The 23348-nt window shown below is 44.0% G+C and overlaps 1 pseudogene; it reads left to right on the top strand.

Moving 5' to 3' along the window:
• The first annotated feature begins 21939 nt into the window (after window positions 1-21939).
• LOC116888717 lies at window positions 21940-22552 on the top strand (annotated as a pseudogene).
• The last annotated feature ends 796 nt before the right edge of the window (window positions 22553-23348 follow it).

The raw sequence follows: 23348 nt of genomic DNA, 5'->3' as shown, positions 1-23348 counted from the left end.
ACCTCAGTCCAATGGTTGTCTCTGGGTATCTGTATCTGTCTCAGTCAGCTGCTGGTAGGGCCTCTCCGAGGACAGCCATGTTAGGCTCCTATTTGCAAGCACAACATAGCATCAATAACAGTGATTTAGTCAGGGTTTAGTGCTTACCCATGGGATCGTTTCCAAGTTGGGCCAGTCACTGATGGGCTATTCATTCGGTCTCTGCTCCATTTTTGAGAGAGAGTCTCACTATGTAACTCTGACTGGCCTGGAACTCTCTCTGTGTACCAGACTCACCTAGAATGTACAGATAGGTAATCCTCCTGCCTATGCCCCTTAAATGCTGGGATCCAGCCCAGGTCACTATGCCCAGCTCAGAAACTCTTTGCAGTATATTATTCCTAAAGAACATGGCTTTAAAAATCTTTCAAAAAGCTGTTCAGGTAACCCAATCATTACTGACTCAGAACAAGATCCTGCCCCTCAATTTCTTCCTACTCAAAATGTAGCCCAAACCATAGTAGGGCATGACCTCGGAGCTCATTTGAAGTGTAGAATTTCTACTTGATGCATGGTGAGCCGCTGAGTCAGAATCATCAGAGTTTATTTTAACAAAAACAAAGTAAGTATCTTGAGGGATCTTCCGAGTCTCTCCTGTGCTCAAGTCAGTGCATCAGATTACTAGCAGGTTGGGTGTCGTCAACATGTCTGGTTGTGGGTGCTGCCTCACTCCTTTCATTTCAGTAGTTACCCATTTCTCTGGCTTCCCATTTGCGCCATCATGAAATCACGCCCAAAGCTAACTTTTGCTGACTCACCTGCTTTGCCTCCCATTAAGAACATCAGCTCTTCCCTTCCGACGTGATGTTTCTTGAGACTGCCAGTGCTGAGACAGACTCCCCACGTCCACCTGATGATGTGGACTACTCAGTGTGCGATCCCTCACTGCTGCTTTATGCAGCCTTAGGCAGGGGAACTTCCAAAGGCATCTCTTAGAAAGGTGTGTGTGAGCAGTGGCCTTCAGCCCCAGAGATATGAATGGCACAGTCTGTGACCCTGTGATAGCTCTTTAAAGAGCTGGTGGCCGTCTGGTACAGCTTAGACTCTTTCTAAGTGCGAGCGCTTGGTGATGCCAAGTGCTTATGACCCCAGCTTCTCAGGAGGCTGAACTTAGAAATCCAATATGTGGTCTGGTTTGCTACATAGTGAATTTAAGGCTGTCCTGGTCAAATTAGTGACATGGTGTAAACATGACTTAAAGGTGTAAAGAAGTTTAGAGACATGGTGCTGTGGTAGAGTGCACAGTTCAGGTTTGCTGCTAATGTGTCTATTTGGCACATGTGGGGCAGGCTCTGAATGGATGTCTTTCCTTCATTCCTAGTGCTTGTAATGAATAAATAAATAGGGTAAAGGCATTTTAATTTTAATAGCCACTTTATCAATGATATATATATGATATTTTCCAGTTCAACCACAAACTTAAACTCGTTGTTTTGATAGCTGAGTAATATTCCATTGGTAGATATACCACATTTTCTGTATCCATTCACTCTGTTGAAGGGCATCTGGGTTCTTTCTAGCTTCCAGCTTCTGTATTATAAAATAAAGGCTGCGATGAACATAGTGGGATAATCTTTTTTATATGTTGGGGGCAACAAAGAGATAGCTGGATCCTCAGGCAGTTTAATGTCAATTTTGAGGAACCTCCAGACTGATTTAGAATTTTAAAAAACAAAAGAAGTCTGAGTTTTGAAGCTCAGGGTTGGGCATTTCCCTATGACATTCTTTAGGTGTTTCTCAGCCATTCCTTTGTTTAGCTCTGGAACCAAATATCCTTGGTCTAACTTTTTTGAGTTCTTTGGGAGAGGATTGGGCATCTTTTTCCCAATCTGTTGCCGTTTTGTGGTTTCCTTGCAGAATTTGCAGTGTTGTGAGGAGTGATCTTGTGCCATTGGTGTTTTGTTGTGTGTGTGTTCAGATGTGTTTTTTCTTCTATTAAATTGATCCCATAAGCATGGATCGGATTCTTATAAACCTCCAGTTGAACCACACCATTTGCATTGAAATGCTATCTTTTTTCCAAATTTGGCTCCTTTGTCAAAAATCAAGACCATAGGTGTGTGGGTTAAGAAAATGAAGAGAATATGACAGATGAATTTGCAAATTGTTTTCATCAAGTTTTGAATCACCCTTTCCTCTTTCAAGAGTTCAAACTGAAATAACACCATTGTCACAATGTCTAAGCCTGCCAGTGACAAGTGGCAGGGAAACCGGAGAGAAAAGAAACAGGAGTGTTTAGCTTCCTAACAACATCCCCTCAACGACGGCAATGCTCACCATTCTATCTGCACCACCCGAGTGAGTGCTCCAGAGCAAGAGCCTTGCCAAGGGTGAACGACCATGACTGTTATCCACTCTCCCAGGATAAAGTTAGTCTTGAGAGTAGATGTGAGATTGCACCAGTTTTAACCTCTTAGGTTACCAAGGCCATTGTTTGACAGAGAAAAACACTGTCTTAGTTTGGGTTGAAATTGTCGTGATGGAGCACCATGACCAAAAACCAAGTTGGGGAGGAAAGGGTTTATTCAGCTTAAATTTCCATATCACCATTCGTCATCAAAGGAAGTCAGGACAGGAACTCAAACAGGAATCTGGAGGCAGGAGCTGATGCAGAGGCCATGGAGGGGTGATGCTTACTGGCTTGCTCCTCATGACTTGTTCATCCTGCTTTCTTATAGAACCCAGGGCCACCCACAACGGGCTGGGCCCTTCCTCATCAACCATTAATTAAGAAAATGCCCTATAGCAAGATCCTGTAGAGGCATTTTCTCAGTGGAGGTTCCCTCCTTCCGGATAACTCTAGCCTGAGTCAAGTTGACATAAAACTATTCAACACAAACACTCTCTATGATGAGGCCATCTTCACATATGCTAATGAGCCAATACATATCTTCTTCTATGTAAATTGATATCTGTGTGTATGTTTGTATGACTGCATTTTTGGCCCTCTGTGTGCCTGGGTTCTATATCTGCAGATGATATGGAGAGGGTCACCAACTATGGATTAAAAATACAAAAAAAAGTAGCATTGTGCTAAACACATACATTTATTTCTTGTCATAATTCCTTAAACAATACAGTGCGATGATCACTTACATATCATAGTGATAAGATGTAGATGATACGATGCAAAAGTCACTTTTTAAAAACATATGAGTTTGAATATCCATAGAATTCGTATAGTAGGGGAACCTTGGAACTAATCACCCCACAAATGCTGAGGATCTGAGTGTGGGTCATAAACACAGCACCTATACTTACAAACCCATGCAGTATAAGTTTGTATCAACAATGGCTCATATATCTGTGGCTTATTAAGAATGAAGTTCTCCAAATGGGTGATATGTAACAAGATTTATGTGTCTTCAATAAGAGGAGGACTTAACAATCCTCCACCTCTCATTGCCACGCCATATTGTTCTGTTCTGTAAATTTGGAAGTACAGTCTGATGGAGAAATTTAAAACACATGCTTATCAGCCAGATATTGATGTTTCTACAGATAAACGGTATGGGTAACAGCTGCTTTCTGACTGCTGCTTGCTAAGAGCTAAGTAATATGGAGAATTCTTTGTACCAAGACACTGTGTGTTGAAGCTGCTTTTGTTCAGGTAAGGCTCTGAACCAGAAGAGCCAGGGTTGCCCTGCTCCCTTATAGAATCAGTCTCCCATCACTGTGCATGTGGTGGTGATGACTGAAGTCATATAAGGTCGCAGAAGACTGCCTCTTAGTGAGAGGGTCACATTTTGCTGTAATTCTAGCTATTAGGACACTGCTTCAAAGAGACTAGATTTTTGTGTGGAGTCCCTAGTCCCTCTGGGTCCCTTAGTCCTTCCCTCAACTTTTCCATAAAAGTCTCCGACCTCCGTCTAATGTTTGGCTGTGGGTCTCTGCACCTGTTTTCAGTCAGCTGCTGGGTGGAGCCTCTCAGAGGACATGTTGGCTAGGCTCCTGTCTGCAAGCATAACAGAGTATCATTAATAGTGTCAGGGATTGGTTCTTGCCCATGGGATGGGTCTCCAGATGGGCCAGTCATTGGTTGGCCATTCCCTCATTCTCTGCTCCTCAAGAAGACCAACTGAATCAACCAACCTGGACCCTTGGGGACTCCCAGAGACAGAACCACCAACCAAAGAGCATACTTTGGCCGGACCTACGCACCCCACATATATGTAGCAGAAGTGCAGCTTTGTCTTCGTGTACATCCCCCAACAACTGGAGTGGAGGCTGTCCCTGATTCTGTTGCCTGCCTGTGGATCCTGTTCCTTAACTGAGCTGCCTCCACAGAGGCATGTGCCTAGTCCTTCAGAGACTTGATGTATAAGGCTGAGTTGGTACCCAAGGCGTCTCCCCGTTCACAGAAGAGAAGGGGAGGGATGGAGAAGGGTCTGTGTAAGGTGGGGGACTATGAGGTGCAGGGGTTGTGATCTGGATGTAATGTATAAATATTAATTAATGGGAAAAATAAACTAGATCATAGTTTTATTTTTAAAAGTACAACTATACTTGCTATTTTCTAGAACACAAAAGTAAGTCATACTTTAGATCTTTGTTATTTAATATGACAGTCTCAATATTTGAAGTGCAGCCAATCCAAATCCAGATGTACTGCTAGTGTGATTCTCATGCACAATTTTGGCAACTTGGAAATAAAGTTGCAAAGAATTTTATTAAAGATGTTTTTTTCCCCCATGTTCACATGGGAATGACATTTTGGGCATATTGAATTTAACACTGGTATTAATTTCCTTTTAAATCCATGCTTATTAGAAAACTTAGAATGATGTACATGGCTTATGTTGGGTTTCTATTGGGCGAAGATGATCCTAGTTACACACACACACACGCGCACACACACACACACACACACACACACACACACACACACACACGCACACACACAGTGATACAGAGATGCTTAACATTCCATCTTGGCAAACGTCTTTCTGTTCTACCTGGAGGCCATGTTTATCACATTTGTGAAAGACGGAAGGTGTAACACTGCTTAACGGATTCTACTATGTCTAGGGCACAGATGGGCTGCAGAGTGACATTTTCCCTGTTGGGCTGCGTCTTCCATGCCCCCTGAATTTCTTTTTGCCTGGAACATGGAACATGGAAGAGCCATGTTACTGTCTAACATCCATCTCCCTCCTCTCCCCCTCAGACATCTTCTCTCCTTCAGAGTTTCTGTATTTCCGCTAGTTCCCCCAGTGATTTGATCTTTGTGTCCCAAGTTATATGCTCTGGACGCCGTACTTTGGGTGCCTGTCCTTTATCCCTTCCTTGTATGCTAATCATATAACTTGTACTCCTCTGCTTACATAAAACAGGAATTGCTGTTCCACCTGGCTGATGATATTATCTGATAGCAACATTGGGACCATCCTTTACACATGCGTATTTATATAATATTCCTCCCATCACATACTCTTGACATTCTTAGGTTGATTTATTTTATTTAGTAAGCAAATATTGGGGTTTATTATTTGACCCAACTTAAGATCCTTTGACTAGATGCTTGCATTTGTCAGAGTTCAATAAAGGACCAGAATCCAATAGATTGTTTGATGGGATTGTAAACTGTTTGCATGCTTTTGGTAAAGCAGACACACACACACACACACACACACACACACACACACACAATTTTGTTTCACTAATTTTCACTTTATTGCTTTTTATTTTGCATTCAAGAAAGTCAGGTTTTTATAACATGGCTACGGCACACAGCAGTTCATGGTAACTGTGGTTTACCTGAACAAGATCAAGCCAGTCATAATCCCAGTCTGGCTGGGAGCAGGGCCCCTGAAGCCCCTCTTGGTGGAGAAGCAGCTGAGGAAGAGAGCATTCTCCTTTGGGGACCTGGCTGCTGGTGGGTTGTCCAAGCCCCAGTGGATGCCTTGCACTCTGTGAATGTAAGTGCCACCGACAGGACCCGGGCTCATTAGTAACAACAAAAAAGGACTTGAAACTGGGAGAGAGGCAGGGTGCAGCCACTGGGGTGAGCTGGAGGGAGGTCGTGGAGAATGGATAGGATCAAAGCACATTGTATGAATGTATGACATTTTCAAACAATAAATAAAAATATTTTTATTAAATTAAAAATCATTTATTTGTTCACTTTACATCCCAATCTCAGCCTCCCCTTCACTTCCCCCTCACATAGATCGTCACACTATTCACCTCTCCCCTTTTTCTCTGAGAAGGGGGAGCCCCCATCCGGGTACCAACGCCCCAATAAAAGTATTTTAAAGAGTATCCTTTTTATATGATACATAATTTATTTCCTTTCTACTTCTGCATTATTTGGGGAGCCATATCCTATTAGTATGTGTATATGTATCTCCTATTTGTGAGATATATGTGTGTATATATATATATGTATATATATACACACACACATATATCCTATAAGAGATCCCACGAGTTATTATTTTTACAATTATAGATCATGTTCTGAATTATTTTGTCTACTTTTAAAAAACGCAGTTAAACAATTCATTTGATTCTTTCTTCCCAAGATCAAGGAATTTCATACTCCTTAACTGATATTTACTCCTTCAGTTCTCCAATCTCATTATTGATATATTTCTATGTTTTGATCCATGTTTTTTATTATAACCTTTTATACTCTACTAATCTCCTAAGTAATAAGTATGAGCTAATTAAACCAATGGCTATGTAGACCTTGTATCAAGGACTTGGCAGACTTGGATGAAGATACACACATATCATTTAGATTATATACTGTCTTGTGATCTAACAAGTGGTAGAGAAAAGCAAGCAGGTAAGAAACGGAAGGTGAGAAGGTCAGGTAATTTGTCTCTGCTTACCTGGCTTGAAAGTAATTCTTGCCTATCCCTGCCTGAACTCAAAGGCCCTGACCTTCCCAGCACAGGATGCTAAGGCAAAGAGTGATTCTAGAAAGATGGATAGTTTTGTAAAACATCACCTCCTGGTTTATTGATCAGTTATGGATGGGAGGCATCTCTTGCTGCCTGGGAAGGGTGTGTGTGTGTGTGTGTGTGTGTGTGTGTGTGTGTGTAGTAATAAGATTCTTCCTATTTTCTTTTAATTCTGTCTCACTGAATTCATGATAAGAAATACAGGGTGCTATCTTTAAAAACCAAACAAAAACTTGGGCATTTCCCATCAAACAAAAATCAGTGGGAGACTTTTCATTCCCCTTTCTAGATCTTCAGCTATGAATATAAGCTTAGGTTTCTGGTCCCCAGAATAATTTTCTTATCTTTCAGAAGTCTATAGTATTTCTCTGAAACCCCTCCCTGGGACTTGGGTGGGGACTATCTGTAATGTGCACCACTAATTTCTGTGTCCAGTAGGAAGGGTAGCAGGACTGGAACATCAGCCTTCCCTTCTGCACAGTGAGTGGGCTGAGATTTGTGAGCCTAGAAATTTTCCTGTGTTACCACAGAAATTTGTCTGATGGTTCATTTCTTCATCTTCACAGAAGAGCTGATTTCAACCCTGACTGGCTATTCCTCTTTCTTTGCTGTTATTCCTGTTAAGCTCATGGGTCACTGATAATTAGATCTAATGAGTCCAATAGGGGATTTCACCTTCCTGCCTTTAGTAAACAATGCCTAGGCAGAGACCACTGGCCCTTTGTCCTGAGTTGATAGACATCTGTCCTGCTTTAGGAACAAATGATCATCTTCCTCCCCCAGCCTCTTGGGCTGATCTCTTAGCTCTGCTTAGACTTAAAGGATATAAAACAATGTCAAAAGCACCCAGGGAATGCAAGAGTAGGAAGGTCAGGAAGTCAGGATGTGGGGAGTAGCAAGGGGGAGTTGCCAGACAGGTCCAGGCAATTTTGTCTTGCAGAATGTGCATGGGAGTTTGTAAGGAACAGATGACTTTCTTAGAATATATGGACACAGCTACATGCAACAAAAAGTGCACCAGAGGAGAATTGAAGTTGACGTGAATGTCTGGACTGAGAACCTTCCTAGAATACCCACTGTGTGCTCTCCTTGGTCAGGTGTGGCCCTGGTGGAAGTTCTGGTTCCCGATGGTCAGAAGCGTGAGACTGCATTGTGTAACACGTTGATATGCAGGCATCGAGGTCCTCTCCTACACAGAAAGGGACCCTTGATGATCTGGAGTAAGAATTTTCTATTTCTTTGGCCCAGGGCTTTGTAGTAGAGCTGTCACTGGGGCAGTTCCTAAGGAGCAGAGTGCTCACTAGGTCATACCTTAACACGCTCGGCTGCTTTCTACCCTGGGTATGTGTGAATGTGAACAGCTAGGCCACAGAGCATCATAGATGCTCATATGGGAGGCTACAGACGGCAAGAAGAAGCAAAGAAGGGAGCGTCGGGCCTGCCTGAGGTAGCCAGGAGAGTCATGCTGATTAAGCCACAACGCAGTTTTCAGCATTTGAGATGCCATTTTACAAGGCAAGTATCTTATCTTTACATATGAGCGTCTCCCATGCGGGGTTCTTTCCAACCCACTTTTCTCACTGGAATGATCATAGGAGCCTGGAACTGACTTTCAGGCCATTGCTGATGGGTCCCACGGTCAGAGCACAGCAGGGACGGGACTGAACGGATGGTCTCGAACCACCCTGCCTTGTTTTTGCAGGCCATGTGACGTTAATACTGACTGTCAACACTGACAGGATCTAAATCACCTGGGAGGCAAGCCCTGCGCATACCTGCGATGGGTTAGCCCGAGTAGTAAGGTCTGCCCTGGATGTGGGTCGTAGCATGGGCTGGGGCCCTGGGCTGAAAAAGTGCGGAGTAGGCTGAGCTCTAGCATTCATTACTTTCTGTTTCCTGACTGTGAGTGCAATTGACCAGATTCCTCCTCACCTCCCTCTGGTTCCCACTGTCACGCTTTTATCTGCCACGATGGAACGTATCTCTTCAAAAGCCAGAAAACTGCTTCCTGTCATGTTATTATTGTTGTTGTTTTTGTGCTGGAAATGTGTTAAGTAAATAAAACTGCACTCTAGGAGGATTGACCTCTTGACCCGGAAGATGGTTTTTTCATTTGTTTTTGTCTCTGTGTTGCAGGCATCACACTTGGCTTTGAGGACATAAATGACTGCATATGCCGTGGGGTAGGCAATCAAACTGCTGGAGGGCTGCTGTGGCTCAACCCTCAAGGATGGCAGTAACATCAGCCCTTCTGGAGACGCAGTCTACTCACCCATTTCTACTTCTCCCCGAGAGCGAACAGAGCCCACAGCCACCCTCAGCTCAAATCCCCTGATGCCTACTTCCTCCTGTTTCCTTCTCAGAAGAATATGATGTTTCCAAGAAAGGTCTGACACTTCTGAACCTGACCCTGGGCAAGGAGCCCAACCACTCTTGAAAACGCTGCTCGATTGAAAAGTGGGAAGTATTTTCTCCTGGGACTAGATGAGATAAAACGTGTAAAGGGCTAAGTTGACAGAAGAGGTATGAATGTGGCCTTAAGGATCCTCCTGGGGCCGTTTATTCAGAATAGAGATTCCCAGGCCCACTCTTACTGATTTAGATACAGTAGGTGGTAACTGTTGGGGCCTTACAGTGGGCCAGGAGGGCATCGTGTCTAAGCATCTTTCCTCAGTCACCACAGTTCTTCTCAACAATTCTATGAGATAGGGAAGATTGAGAGGCTGGTTCTGCAAGCCAGGAATCAGGCTACAGCATGTTAGGTATCCATCTGGGTACCAGAGCTGCAAATGTCAAAATCACTATTTGAAACTCTGGAGTCTGACCCCAGGGTCTGTGTTCTGATCTCTCCATGGCCACTGTCTGTCTTACTTGGAAGAAATGAGTGATTCTGGAGCCAGGAGCTCAGCGTGGTGACCACACCCTATGTTATTAGGAAACAGGGTTGGTGAGCCATACTGTAAGGCTTATTGGTCTTTCTCCCTAGCATTGACCTCTAGCATCCCCTACAGATGTTAAAAGCCTGGGCCCAATATCCACCACCTGGCAATCGCCTCTTATGAGACGTACCCATCGTCCACAAGTGCTGGACAATAGAGGCTGCTGGGAGGGGAAGTTGTGTTTACCAACCCCATTCACCTGGCACATCTAAGAGAGAGATTAGGAGAGACCTGAGGGCTCCTTGAAGTCCCTGAATTTCAGAGAAGTGTTCTTGATAGAGAAATCTGAACTATCTTTAGTAGTGACTGCTCTGGCTCTAGTTCTGTGCCTGTGATAAAATACCCTTAAGGGTATTAAGGAACGTAAGGGAAAAATGGTTGACTTTCACTCATAACTATAGTTACAGTCTATTAAGGAATTGAGGCAGGAAGTAGATCATCTAGTAACAACAGGTTCACAGTGAAGGGTGGACAGAAATGCATGCATGCATGTGCTCTTCCTTGCTTCCTTGTGCTCAGCTTGATTTGTCCACAGTTACACAATTTAAGACCCATTGCCTAGGGAATGGTGCTGCCTGCAGTAGCTAGTTAGGTCTTCACACATCACTTCATTAAAACAACCACCTACAGACAGCCCACAGGCCAATGCAATGTAGACAATCCCTCACTGAAACTCCCTTCAGAGGATTCTAGGTTAGGCCGAGTTAGCAACTAGAGCTAACCAACACAGTAGAATTGTGACAAAGCTATTATTTTTGGATACATTTTTATTGGAACAATGGGATATCCTTTGCTCTCAGAGCTTAGAATATCCTAATGCTTGAAAGTGGCTTCAGGGGGTCCTGCTAGGTCCCTTACGAGACAGAATTCTAACATGATAATTGAGAGAGATTAATAAAACCTCTCCATCTGACCATATCAAACAGCTTCTGATTATGTTAGGGCAAGGTCTAAAAGTCCTAATAAGACCTTCAGACCTTTATAAATTGGTTCTTCCTACATCTCCAGGGCCATCTGTCCATTCCCTCCTTACTCAGAGGCCTCTGCTTGTACTGATTTTCCGGTCCTCACACGGGTTGGCTCCTTCTTACCCAGGGTCTTTGCTGTTTCTCTCTCAGCTTATCCCCATCTCCCTATATGACTGGACTACTTTAGATTTAGTGCCACTGCCTCCCAGGACATCCTTTCTTGATCTTCCAGCATAAGTGGGGCCCTCTGTCGCAGTATCCCAAGGAGATCCTGAGTAAATATGTATTGACATAGGTATACTTGGCATAGGCACAGCCATATTAAGATGCAATGTCTTAGACCCATGGGGAATTGACAAAGCCTTCCACTAATGGGCCAGGCTCAGAATTAACAAAGCCTTTCTCTAGTCTAACACGATAATGTTAACAGTGTGTGCAAAGATGCGTGCTTATCACCAGTGGATCAGTGCGTGTACAGACGAGCAGCTGCAGCTTCCTTTGCCCCAGGTTTGCCCACAGAGACCTCCTGTCTGGAGTCTTTAACTCTCCTGTCTGTGCTGTACATGATAAACCTGCTGAGGTTCTAGACTTCACCAGAGCTCTCACAGCCCACGGGACACCAGCCAGTGTGTCTCTGTATTTCTCCTTTCTTCATTCCCTTGCCACCTCCAGCCAGGTAAAACGGCTGAGCCATTCAGAACACGGCAGCACCATGCTTGTTTTGCCAAGTACGGGACTACAGCATAATTGCACTGTAGTTTGGACGATTCCTTGTTTGACATCTCTGTCACTCAACAATCCCGTGAGGGCATAGCCTATATCTACCCATCAGAGTTCTTTATTCCTGACCGTAACCTCCGTACTGTGCACACAGCAGGTATTATGTGAGCGAGTCACTGGGAGACCAGGGTTCCAAGCACACCTTGAAAGAGATGGACCGAGCAACAGAGAGGCAAGTGATGTCGTCCTGTGACGGAGGCTTGCTTCCAGGCATGTCTAAGGAGTTCTTCAGAAAGAACTGGGCAGAACTATAGCAACCGAGTAGGTGGGGTGGGGTGGGGTAGGGGAAACCCGGGAGCCAGGCAGCCCAGCCCCTTTCCAAGAATAGATTTTTCTAGATTGGTTTCAGAACAACAAAACCTATCCCAAGAAAGAGAAACTTACTTCTCAGTAGAAGTGGATATATTCCTAGTGTTTTCCACTCATGTGATAGCCAGGGTGACGGAGAACTCAGAGATCTCTAGTTTCCATAGGTCTGAAACCTGAAACTCAGAAGGAAAGCCTCTTACACCCAGCGAGAGAGCTGTGCTTGACAACCAGATCTTGGGGCTTCCAGACCAATTCTCATTTCATTATGACACATCGCACTTTGATTTGGGGCCACTGTTGGAGGCGAAAAGAAATCATTAGAAAATGAATGTTTCCTGAAATATCACCTGCAATTTATTGCACTCAGAATTTCACACTGATAAATAACCTCTCTCTCATTAACATGCAGGCGCCCTACAATTAGCACGCTCATTTGCACTATGTAAACAGCTTCTCACTGCGCCTTTTACCTCTTTGTTCAAACAAAGATTTCTGTTAGCAAAGCAACAAGGAGGAAATTAGTAGCAGGTGAGAGCTTATTTTTAATTATATTGAGATTGACTGTTGTTCTCCAAATCTTCTCTAATTCCCCCAAGATATTTATTTGCAGACCCGAGTTTTCAATCTATGAAAGCAGCAGCCATTTCTGAACTTTATTTACTAAATGGAAACACGAATGGCAGCAGCGGTTTCCTGGCGCGGGGCCAAGGGAAGCAGCGTGGTGGGGGAGGGGGCTTGGGGTCGGGGTGGCGATGTGAGATCCATCTTTGATCTGAGAAGCCAGGCAATCGCAGGCAAGTGGTGAGCATAGAAGGTGCTGTTGGGCAACCCTTCTGCCAGGTAATGGGCTCTGAGTGCCCAGAGCAAAGCCCACTCCGCAGTAACTTTCTACCCCTGCTGCCTGGAGCCAAGCCGCTGTAGTGTTCTTACTAGAAGGATTCTCATTGGTTGCCAAGGATGAGAAATGGTATCTGTCAAGGATGGAGGGACAGGTTTCTGACATCGTGTGGTCAGAATAGTTAAAGGTTATCTAGTACAGCCTTTCTCTGAGGCCAAGAATCTCTTTGGAAAGCCCTGACAACTGACATCCAAGCACCAAACCTTTGTACCTGCTAATGTTTTCCGCTCTGAAATTTCTCTCCCGAATTGACACCATCTCTCCAGAATTTCTCATAAGCTGGGGGATTCCATACTGGGAAAAAAATTCCCTTTCTACACGACAACTTTATGATCTGTACAGCTAGAGATAAGACTGTACCTCTTGGGCTTGCTCCAGTCTACACAGACCAAGTTCCTTTAACTCTTTTTGATGGGATGAGGTTTCCAGAGCCCTCTTTACTCTGGATATTCTGCAGGGTGAAAGCCCTTTTGCAGTGAGCTATCAACCACCACCACCACCACCACCACCACCACCACCACCACCGTCACCTGTGAGTACAATACTCACTGAATTCTCCCAGGATCATCCTTTTCCTGGTTGAGGACTTTACCTCCTCTCTTTTCTATTTTGTTGACTTTAGGTACTTGCTAGAATAGTCTCCTTTTTAAAATCTGCCATTTTTATGTAGGAACAGAGAACTCCTCTTACTGAGGCATTGGTCATGGCATGCAAAATATTTTATTTACTCTCATTGAGCTCTTCCCATTAGTTGTTAAACAATTTGCATTTTATAAAACGTTTCCTTTTTCATAATGCCCTTCCGTATGACCACAAGAGAAAGACAAGGTTGTGGCTGTTGACCCCATTTCAAAAGTGAGGAACTAGGTCTCCAGAGGGCATGATGCCCATCAGCATCCAGATGTAGGCTTCCGCACACTCTCATCCCCTGTCCTCTGATTGACAGGTCAGCCCCGCATTTACAACACAGCTGGTTCTGTTTAACAGACTCATTGGAAAGAGGGAGAAGGACGGAGAAATAATTTCTGGGTCAGTGGACCAAGACTTCAAGTCCTCTTCTCGAGTTCAGCATCCTTTATTTCCTGGTCCCTCATCCTCTGTCCTAGAGAGCCAGGTTGATAGGACCCTACCGTCACTGTAAAGGGTGAAATATTCATCTCCATGTATAAGCTGACCAGAGAAGGAATCTCTTAGATGTAAGATAGAACTCAAATCTGGATTATTCACACTGCACACACATTTACCCTGGGCTTTATCTTCTGCCTTTCTCATGTCATGTTTAAAGAAAGGGGCCGATAACAGAAAGGGAAACAGTTTTACCTAGAAGTCCAAACTAGGAAAAGCTAGTATCAGTTTTCAGTTCTTTTGTGTCTGAGGCAAGAATTAAAACAGCTTCCCTCTCTCCCTTTCTTATTAAAGGAAGCCATTCGTGAGAAGCCTCTGACTCAGCTGGGATCTATCACTTTCATCGTTAGGTAAACAGCTCTGAATGGCACGTGACCCAGGAGCCTGTCACAATCTGAGGGGATAGGGGGTCCATTTAGGGGTCAAGCATTTGTTCTGAGAGTCTATGCTCTAAAACTGCTCTCCAGATTAGTGAGCTGTGCTTTAGAAAAGGCACTTGGGAAGGCAATTTGAATACAGATATCTGGCTCTGCCCCAGAGGTCCATGGGTGGCCATCTGTGGTCTTTCCGAGACCATGATCAGAGTGTAGTTCTCCTGCTCCTTTCACAGGCTGGGTTATAGTCCTGATTATGGTGGCCATGGTGTTGGTGGCCATGGCTGTGGGAGGGAAATCCGTATCTCTCCAAGTCGGAGAATTCAGCCTCATCTCTGCCAGTCAGTTGCATCTAGAGACATGACCCATAACCTGCCTTACTTGGGTATGGTTTGGTTTTAATCAGTTGTTTAGGACATTTGCAGCCTGAAGGCTTGGAACCACAAGGCAAAGGAGAAGTGCTTTAATCTAGGATGATTTTAGGAGAGGGTCTTGTCAATCATCAGTTGACAGAAGAGGCTGGGCATGGCTCTTGGGGTGCTCTGGCTTGAGTAATGTCACTGTGATGTAGTTCTTCTGTAGGACTCAATGCACCTCTGCATAACTTAGCAAATGCACCTGCTGAAGGTCTTTTTTTTTTTTTTTAAATATCCTGCATCTGAATGCTGAAGGGTGTCTGCACGTTAGAATTAATGTCAGTCTGAGACATGATAAATATGATTTTAGTGTTTCTTCTGAGAAGCTTCACTGGGGTACCATTTTATTGTCTACCGTCTCAAAGGCTTAAATCTCCTTTCGCTGCCTTCAGTTCATACGATGAAAACATGTGAAATCACTGGGATTTATATAGGCAGATTTGGCAGCTTCTCATTTTTTTTTTTAACTTGGACTGTCAGATATAAATCAACGTTGCAGCACTCTTTCCAAGAATATGTTAGAATGTGCATGTGTTGGGGGAGACGATGTAGTATTTCTATTATAATTTTGTTTGTTAGGTGTGATTTGAATTGTTTGGTTTTGTTTTGTAACATTCACAATTTGTGGTTATTTAACTGGCTCTCCTCGGTTGCCCTTACCACTGGCTGTCAGATTCTAATTTTGCTTCCTGCCTTTATTCCAGCCCATCCCTTCCCACCCGTCTTTCAAAACCAAATTTCGGTGCTACTTTCTCCAAAAAGCATTTTTCCCCCCGATAGCTCTACACCCATCTTTCCTCAGACTTTCTTAAAATTTATTGCTAGGTCCATGATAATTGTCATTTACTTCATATTTTATAGTTATGAGGTATCTGTACCATTTAATCTAGTATAGCATGAGTTGTTGTTAGCCAACTGTATCGTATTTTCCCAATCCGATTTTGAAGTTCATCACATGCAGGGTCCATATTCTGTACATATTTCTTTTATACCATTCTGTCCTTGGTGACAATCCCTTAGGGCTAGGCACACGTGAACAGTCAGTGAGTGGCTGCATTTCACTCCATTGGCAGCACACTCAATAGAGACCTCTATTTGCAAATGCTCTCGAAGCGCAACAAGAATCTTTTGGTTATAAAGTCAATAAAGACAGCAGTCATGTGTGTCTTATTTGTTGCTACGTCTACACACTTCAGACAATTGATGAATTAAACTGTCCAATGACTTCTTCTGACTAAACCCAATCTCATCTGTGAACGTGAGCTGTAGGGATGGCAGGGCAGTCATTTCTGTCAAAGGAGAAGCGTCTGAATTTGACATGAGCTGGAACCTAATCTTATCTTTCTACAGTCAGAGCCCAGTCCTCCTCTCTGGCACTTTCCAAAATGAAAGCAACAAAAGAGGCTGGAGGGAAGCTCTGATTCTGTGGCTTCACAGGGACAGGGACAGCATCTTCTTCCTGGAGGAGAATCCTAATAATGCTCTTTAAAATCCATGGTGTTTCAATCCATCCTAATGTACTGGGACCCCAAGAACTTGAAACCTTTGAGTGTTCAGAGGTGGGGGGAGGAATGTCATGAGCTGGGAAGCTGGGGTGGTGGTGGTGGTGGTGGTGGTGGTGATGGTAAAGTGCTCACTGTGCAAGCATGAAGACCTAAGTTCGCATTCTAGAACCCAGGTGGGACAGTACCTCCCTGTGCTCCTGTAACAAGATGGTAAGGTTGGAGGAGGAGACAGGAGACTCTCTGGGAGCTACTGGGACAAGTAACCTGCTTTATATAGTATATATACCAGAGTCCTTGTTTCAAACAGAGTGAGAGGTAAGGATTGACACCCAAGGTTGTCCTCTGACTTCTACATGTGCACCCATGCCCCCGCCCCACCATACATAAACACATATTGGGGCATGGAAAGGAATGTCCTAAACATGAGGAACACTTTCCAAACAATGAGAGCAGAGAAAAGTCACCATGGAAACACGTTGTCCTTTGCTTCTAGTGGTGTGTGTATGTGGCTGCTGTGGTAGGAAAAAGCAGGAACAAACAGAGTCTAAAACTGTCCACTATGGAGTTTTGACAGTTGATTTATTACAAGGAAATGTGGGACTATCCCTTAATCAAATCCACCTGGCTTCTGTTTCTGCAACACACATTTCCCACCTGGTCAGAAGACCCACTTCTAGAGAACTTCGAAGTCATGATGGGTCTCCTCTGCTCATGTACTTTCTTTTGCTTTCTACCAAACTGGACTTGATAGGGTAAACAGGCTAACCCTCCCTCAGTAAAGAGTCTCCCCACAGATGGCTGTACTATAGGGGTTCTGTTCCTGTAGAGCCTCCCCAGGGACCCCGGTGATCAGGGTAGCTCTTGTGATTTTATTCCAAGTGTATCCTGAAGGGACCAGCCACAGGAAGGAGAGTGGGTTTGGGGTAGCTTCCCTTAGAAGGAGTTTGGCGAAAGTTTGCAGCTTCTTGGATTGTCTTCCTATGCATTCAGTCCAAAATCTACTAGAGGTTTGGGGAAAAAGAGAGACTGGCAGGCTATGGAAGGAATGAGGGAAGTCCAAAGAAGGCTTCTTGGAACAAATGTGGGGCTTACTCTGGGAAGGAATGGGTTTTAGGTAAGTCAGCCAGAAACTGGAAGGAGATAGTGTCTTTACTAGGAAACAGCTGCTCTCCACCGTTCTCACCAGTCAGTGATGGGTCACAGATGCTTTCATTTCAAGGAAAAGGCCCAGAGCAGATTGGTTAGAGCAGTGGTTCTCGACCTGTGGATCATGACCCCTTTGGCAAACATCTATCTCCAAAATTAATTACATTATGATGCATAACCATAGCAAAATTACAGTTATGAGGTAGCACTAAAAACAATTTAATGGTTGGGAGATCACCACAACAAGAGGAACTGTATTAAGGGTCACAACATTTGGAAGGTTGAGAATCACCAGGTTATGTTTCAATGAAGATCATAGTGGGGGATTAAATCCATTTGACAATGTGATAAGAAGGAGCATGGGTTCACCATCCTTGACCAGTGAGATACTCTCAAAAGTCCACTTCATCATCAGACACCCAAAGGCCACCACTGAAAAAGAGTCATATTTCTTGCACAATACTTACAAAAGTGTAATGATAACTGATGAATGGAGGCCTGGAGGCAGATCTGATTCAATAACATGAATTACTTATAGTTTATTCTGTTTAAAGATAGCCTCATGGCCTTAGTGCTGCCTTTTCCTATTCCTAGAGATTTTAGAAAAAGACTAGTAGACACCAACTAGTGATGTTGGGGGAGGACATTCTAATAAGCAGCAGTAGGGAAGATGAACATGTTCTCTTACCTATGGTTTCCTCTGTAAAATCTTGACAATACCATGACAAGACAGGGCAGAACTTCCCTCCCCCAGTGCCACTCTTCTTCCTTTCAAAAATGAAAGGCTGGCCCAGGTACCATCCAGGGTCTGAGGGCCTCAGGCGTTATGAACCTAGGATACTAATCCAGGTATTTTGACACTCTAGTTTCTTGGAATTTCTTTGTGTCCCCTACTTTGTGTCCTCGGAAAGAAGAGATAGAAAGTTCAGTGTTGCTTCTGATGGCCTTAAATATACAAATCAAAGATCATGGAGCCTTTCTTGGGTGTTTCACATCCTGGAGCTGGAGTCATAGGCATTTGTAAACATCCCAACATGGGTGTTCAGAACTGAACTCTAGTCCTCTGCAAGAGCAGTAACCTTCTTAGTAGCTGTCTAAGTTAGGGTCTTACTGGCGTGAACAGACACCATGACCAAAGCAGTTCTTATAAGGACAACATCTAATTGGGGCTGGTTTACAGGTTCTGAGGTTTAGTTTAATATCATCAAGGTGGGAACATGGCAGCATCCAGGCAAGCATGGTGGAGGAAGAGCTGAGAATTTTACATCTTCATCTGGATGCTGCTAGCAGAATACTGGTTTCCAGGTAGCTAGGACAAGGGTCTTAAAGCCCACGCCCACTCCAACAAGGTCACACCTACTCCAACACCTTCTAATAGTGTTACCTCCTGGGCCAAGAATATACAAACTATTATATTCTACTTCCTGACCCCCTTAGGCATGTTCAAACGTGAGTCTATGGGGGCCATACCTAAACATAGCATGATACTAAATACATTTAGTCCAACTTCAAAAGCCTCCTCCCATAGTCTATAGCAGTCTTAACAATGTGTCTCTACTGAGATTCATTCAGTCACTTAAAGGTAATCCCCAAAGCAAGACAGGAAACCAGCTGGGCAAACTCCAAACTCCGCCATCTCCATGTCTGATGTCAAGCAGTCTTCAGATCTCCAACTCCTTTTTCATCTTTGTTGACTGCAACAAACTTCTTTTCCTGGGCTGGTAACACTCCCTGTTAGCAGTATTCCTCAGCATATACACTATGGCTCTGGCATTTTAAAAATCTTGGTGTTTCTAAGGCAACTTCAATGTTACAGTTTTTTTTTCAATGTCTGGAATCCACACATGATCTTCTGGGCTCCTCCAAAGCACTGGCATCACTTCTCCAGCTCTGCCCTCTGTGGCACTCTAAGCTCAGATTGATCCAAGCTGCTGTTCTTGGTGATTATCCTGTGATACTGGCATCTCCAATACACTGGGGTCTTCTGTACAAGTAGGCTTCACCAGTAGCTTCTCACAGGCTCTCTTCATGGTCCCAAGCCTCAAATCCTATGCATGGCCCCTTCAGTCCTAGGCCATCAACCACAACTCATACTGCACCTTCTCCGATGGCCTCTCACAGTGCCAAGCCTCAGCTGCTCCTCATGACCCCTTCATGTCTTCAAGGACAGTACCACCTGGGTGACTCTTGCACATTGCCAAGTACAGCTGCAGCATAAGGTACAACCTTGGCTATCTCTGAAACACAACTTCTTTGTGCTGTCAGAAAACACTTCTCAGCTGAGGTCTACTCCCCTGCCTCCCTCTTGGCATCTTCTTGTGGGCAGATTTCTTACCTCAGCCATGCCCTCCTTAGAAAGCTGACTGAGGAAAGAACACAGCGATTGGACAGGAAACACAAGGACATGATCATATTATCAGCTCCTTAAATTTCACCTGACCCTGACAGTCTGTAAATGCTTGTCAACTTTTATGATCATCTTAGGAACACACAGATTTCAGTGATGGGTTCTGGTTCCCTTTTGGGTTTGATTTTATATGACTATAATAGTTGCTGGACACTTGTTATCCCTGGCAATGGTAGTTCATAGGCATGTGTTAACCTTCCTGATTTTCCCAGGAATACATGAACGTCACTGCTCCAGTTCTACCTTGTTTGTTTATGTTTTTGTTGTTGTTGAAAAAAGTTCCCACCCTATAGTCTGGGTTGGACTGGAACTCACATGTGGCTCAGGCTTGCCTCTAAGTCACTACAGTTCTCCCAATTCAGTCTCGTGTGTCTTGGAATTTCAGGATGAGCCACTGTGCCTACTAATGCTTCTAAAACACGTTAGCTTCTTTATTCCGTTAAAGACTTAGTTGTGGGTGGCTGTGGTGTAGGATTTTCCCGTTTTCAGAGGCTGACCTTTAGCTGTTTCCAGAAAGCCCAGACTGAAGTGGGAAGCTCTTGTGAAGCCGGGCAGGGAGAGGAGATCCTTCCCCTATTTTCAATAACAAATAAGACAGGTCACACCACCGAGAAAGAAACAGCCTCTCATATTCAGGTCTTTGTTGAAATTGAAGAAACGAAATGAACACTGACGGAGATGGATGATGTCACTGTGTCATCTGTTATGCCCAAATACCACTTCCTCTTGTGATGGCATGTGGAGCCAGCACAGAGAGACAGCTCCATCCCTCACTGGGAGACTGTCAGCTCTCGGCTGTTTACTTGATGGGAGAGTGTCACACCTGGGGGCAAATGGACACAATATTAGGAACTCCAGAAGACACATGCAGAAGAGCTATGGCCTTGCAAATAACAGATCTGAAAGGCCTAATTAATACACAACATTTATCACATTGCCTCTGTATACAGATGACTCAACTAAATTGCATATTAAAAACGTGTGTTGGCACCATATTTGTGCTAGGAGTTACTTGTTTGTTTGATTATTTGTTTTTTATTGAGTCAGGGACTCAGAGTGTAGCCTGGGCGGGCTTTAAATTTTCTGTGTACCCCAGGCTAGTCTTGAACTCATGATCCTCCTGTCTCAGCCTCCAAGTATTGAAATTACATATGAGCATGGCCCAACCTGGCTTGTAGATGTTGTGGGAAACCAAGAGGCCAACGGGTTTGGGGATGGGGGTGCTTGTGCAAAGTTTTGGTTTGATTTAAGAATATTGTTAAGAGTGTTTATGATCTAGGGGAAAGACAGAAATATTGTTAAGTCATTGAAAAATCTATAAAATGGTGTATAATTAAGCTAATGACAAGTCACTAAGGAGTCATGAGTCTTTGAGAAGGGAGGAGACTACTTAGGTAAAAAGGATCAACACTTTAAAAAAAAAATCAGTATGCCTCACTGTGTTCACTGCAGTGTTGTTCACACTAGTCAATATGGAATCAGCCTACATAATCTACCTACAGATGAATGGGTAAAGAAAGTGTGGCATGTATACACAATAGAGTACTATACAGCCTTCAAAAAGAAGGGAATCTTCTCATTTGCAGCACCATACACAAGCCTGGAACCTATGATATTCAGAGAAGTAAGTTGGGAAGAGAATAACAAACACTAAATGATCTTACACAAGGAATCTAGAAAAAAATATTGAAATCACAGAAAGAGAATAAAATGGTTTCTGAAGCAGAAATGAGGAGCTTGAGAAGGCACTGGCCAAAAGTCTCACATCACAGGCTGAGAGGAGCTAAAAGATCTGTGTGTTTTGGTGACTACAGCTGGTAGACTGTATCTTGAACGTTGGTAAGAGTGTGGGTGTCGTGTTCCCACCACATAAAAAGATCAGCTTGTGAGATGACATGCATATTAATTTATTTTAGCCATTTCAAAAATGTGCAATATGTCAAATGTTATAATGTGCACCACAAATACACACATTTTTACCTGTCAGTTAAATTCTATTGTTGCTATGTGCTATGCAACAAGCTGGAGACTTTATGCACACTTGTTTCTTCTGTTAAAAAATGCAAACGAGAGAGCTGGTTTGTAGGCAATGCAGTGGAGATTGGGCTCCTACTACAGTATGATCATGTCTGTTATGTCCTATAATGGAGGGGCCGTCACGGCCATGAAGGGAAAGAACTGAGTGGCCATCACTGTAGACAAGCATTTTGGGATCCAGGCCCAGATGGTGACCATGAACTTCCAGAAGATCTTTCCCATGGGTGACAGGCTCTACATATGCCTGGTCGGCCTGGCCATTGCCACCCAGCATCTCAAGTTCCAATTGAACATGTATGAGCCGAAGGAAGGTCGGCAGATCAAGCCTTACACCCTCATGAGCATGGTGGCCAACCTCTTGTATGAAACAGTTTGGTCCCTACTACACAGAGCCTGTCATTGCTGGCTTGGATCTGAAGAACTTTAAGCCCTTTATTTGCTCTCTGGTCCTCGTTGGCTGTCCCATGGTGAACAATGATTTCATAGTCAGTGGTATCTACTCTGAACAATGTGTGGGATGTGTGAGTCTCTCTGGGAGCCCAACATGGATCCAGAACACGTTTGAAACCATTTCTCAGGCCATGCTGAATGCTGTGGACTGGGAAGCCGTATCAGGCATGGGCACCATTGTCCACATCATTGAAAAAGACAAGATCACCACCAGGATGCTGAAGGCCCCGATGGACTAACCTGTGCTCTGGATGGACTAACCTGTGCTCTGATCCCATTTCACTTTTGTTGTTTTTTTTTTTTTTTTTTTTTAAATAAAATTGCCTTTCTTTCAAAAAAAAAAAAAAAAAAAGGTGAATGAGAGCAAAATGACCTTTTATGGGTGGTTCAGCTGAATTTGGGGCAGTCGGAATATCTTACCTGTGTTCGCCAGAAAACCATAGTCAAGGTGAAGGTCAGACTCGAGGCCAGGCAGTGGCTAACGGCTTACCAGTTTCGTCTTCACTGGAAATGGTGATGAGGTGAGCAGCTATAGAATGGAACGTGATAATTCTCAATGGATGGCAGGAAGGGGAGCAGAAAGAGCAGAAGGCACTGCCTCCTGAGGAAGGACGGTGTGTCTGCTTCCTGACTGTACGCTCATGACACACAGGATCAGCCAAATAATCTCAGAAGTAAAGGGGAAGGTGGTTGCCAGAGGCTGAGGCTAGGGGGCCAGGGAGAAAGTGACCAGTGGACACAGAACCTTGGTGAAGTAGGAGACACATGTTGGATTGTTCGTGTGTGTGTGTGTGTGTGTGTGTGTGTGTGTGTGTGTGTGTGTGTGTGTATCTTGATAGAGTGCAATGCTCTCAAACTTGCTATGTAGCTGAACATGCCTTTGAACCCTTGAGCCTTCTGCCTCTACCTCCAGAGTGCTGGGATTAACATGGTACACTACAATGCCTGGCATGCTTGGTTTTGTTTTGAGCTCTATTGCTGTGTGGTGACACCAAGGAGGACATTCCCATTCAATCTGGTGTTGCCTCCTTACCTACACACACACAC

The sequence above is a fragment of the Rattus rattus genome, chromosome 1 (genome assembly GCF_011064425.1).
Source record: "Rattus rattus isolate New Zealand chromosome 1, Rrattus_CSIRO_v1, whole genome shotgun sequence".
Classification (NCBI taxonomy): Eukaryota; Metazoa; Chordata; class Mammalia; order Rodentia; family Muridae; genus Rattus; species Rattus rattus.
The sequence above is the reverse complement of the archived record's forward strand: the minus strand, read 5'-3'. Positions and strand labels throughout refer to the sequence as shown.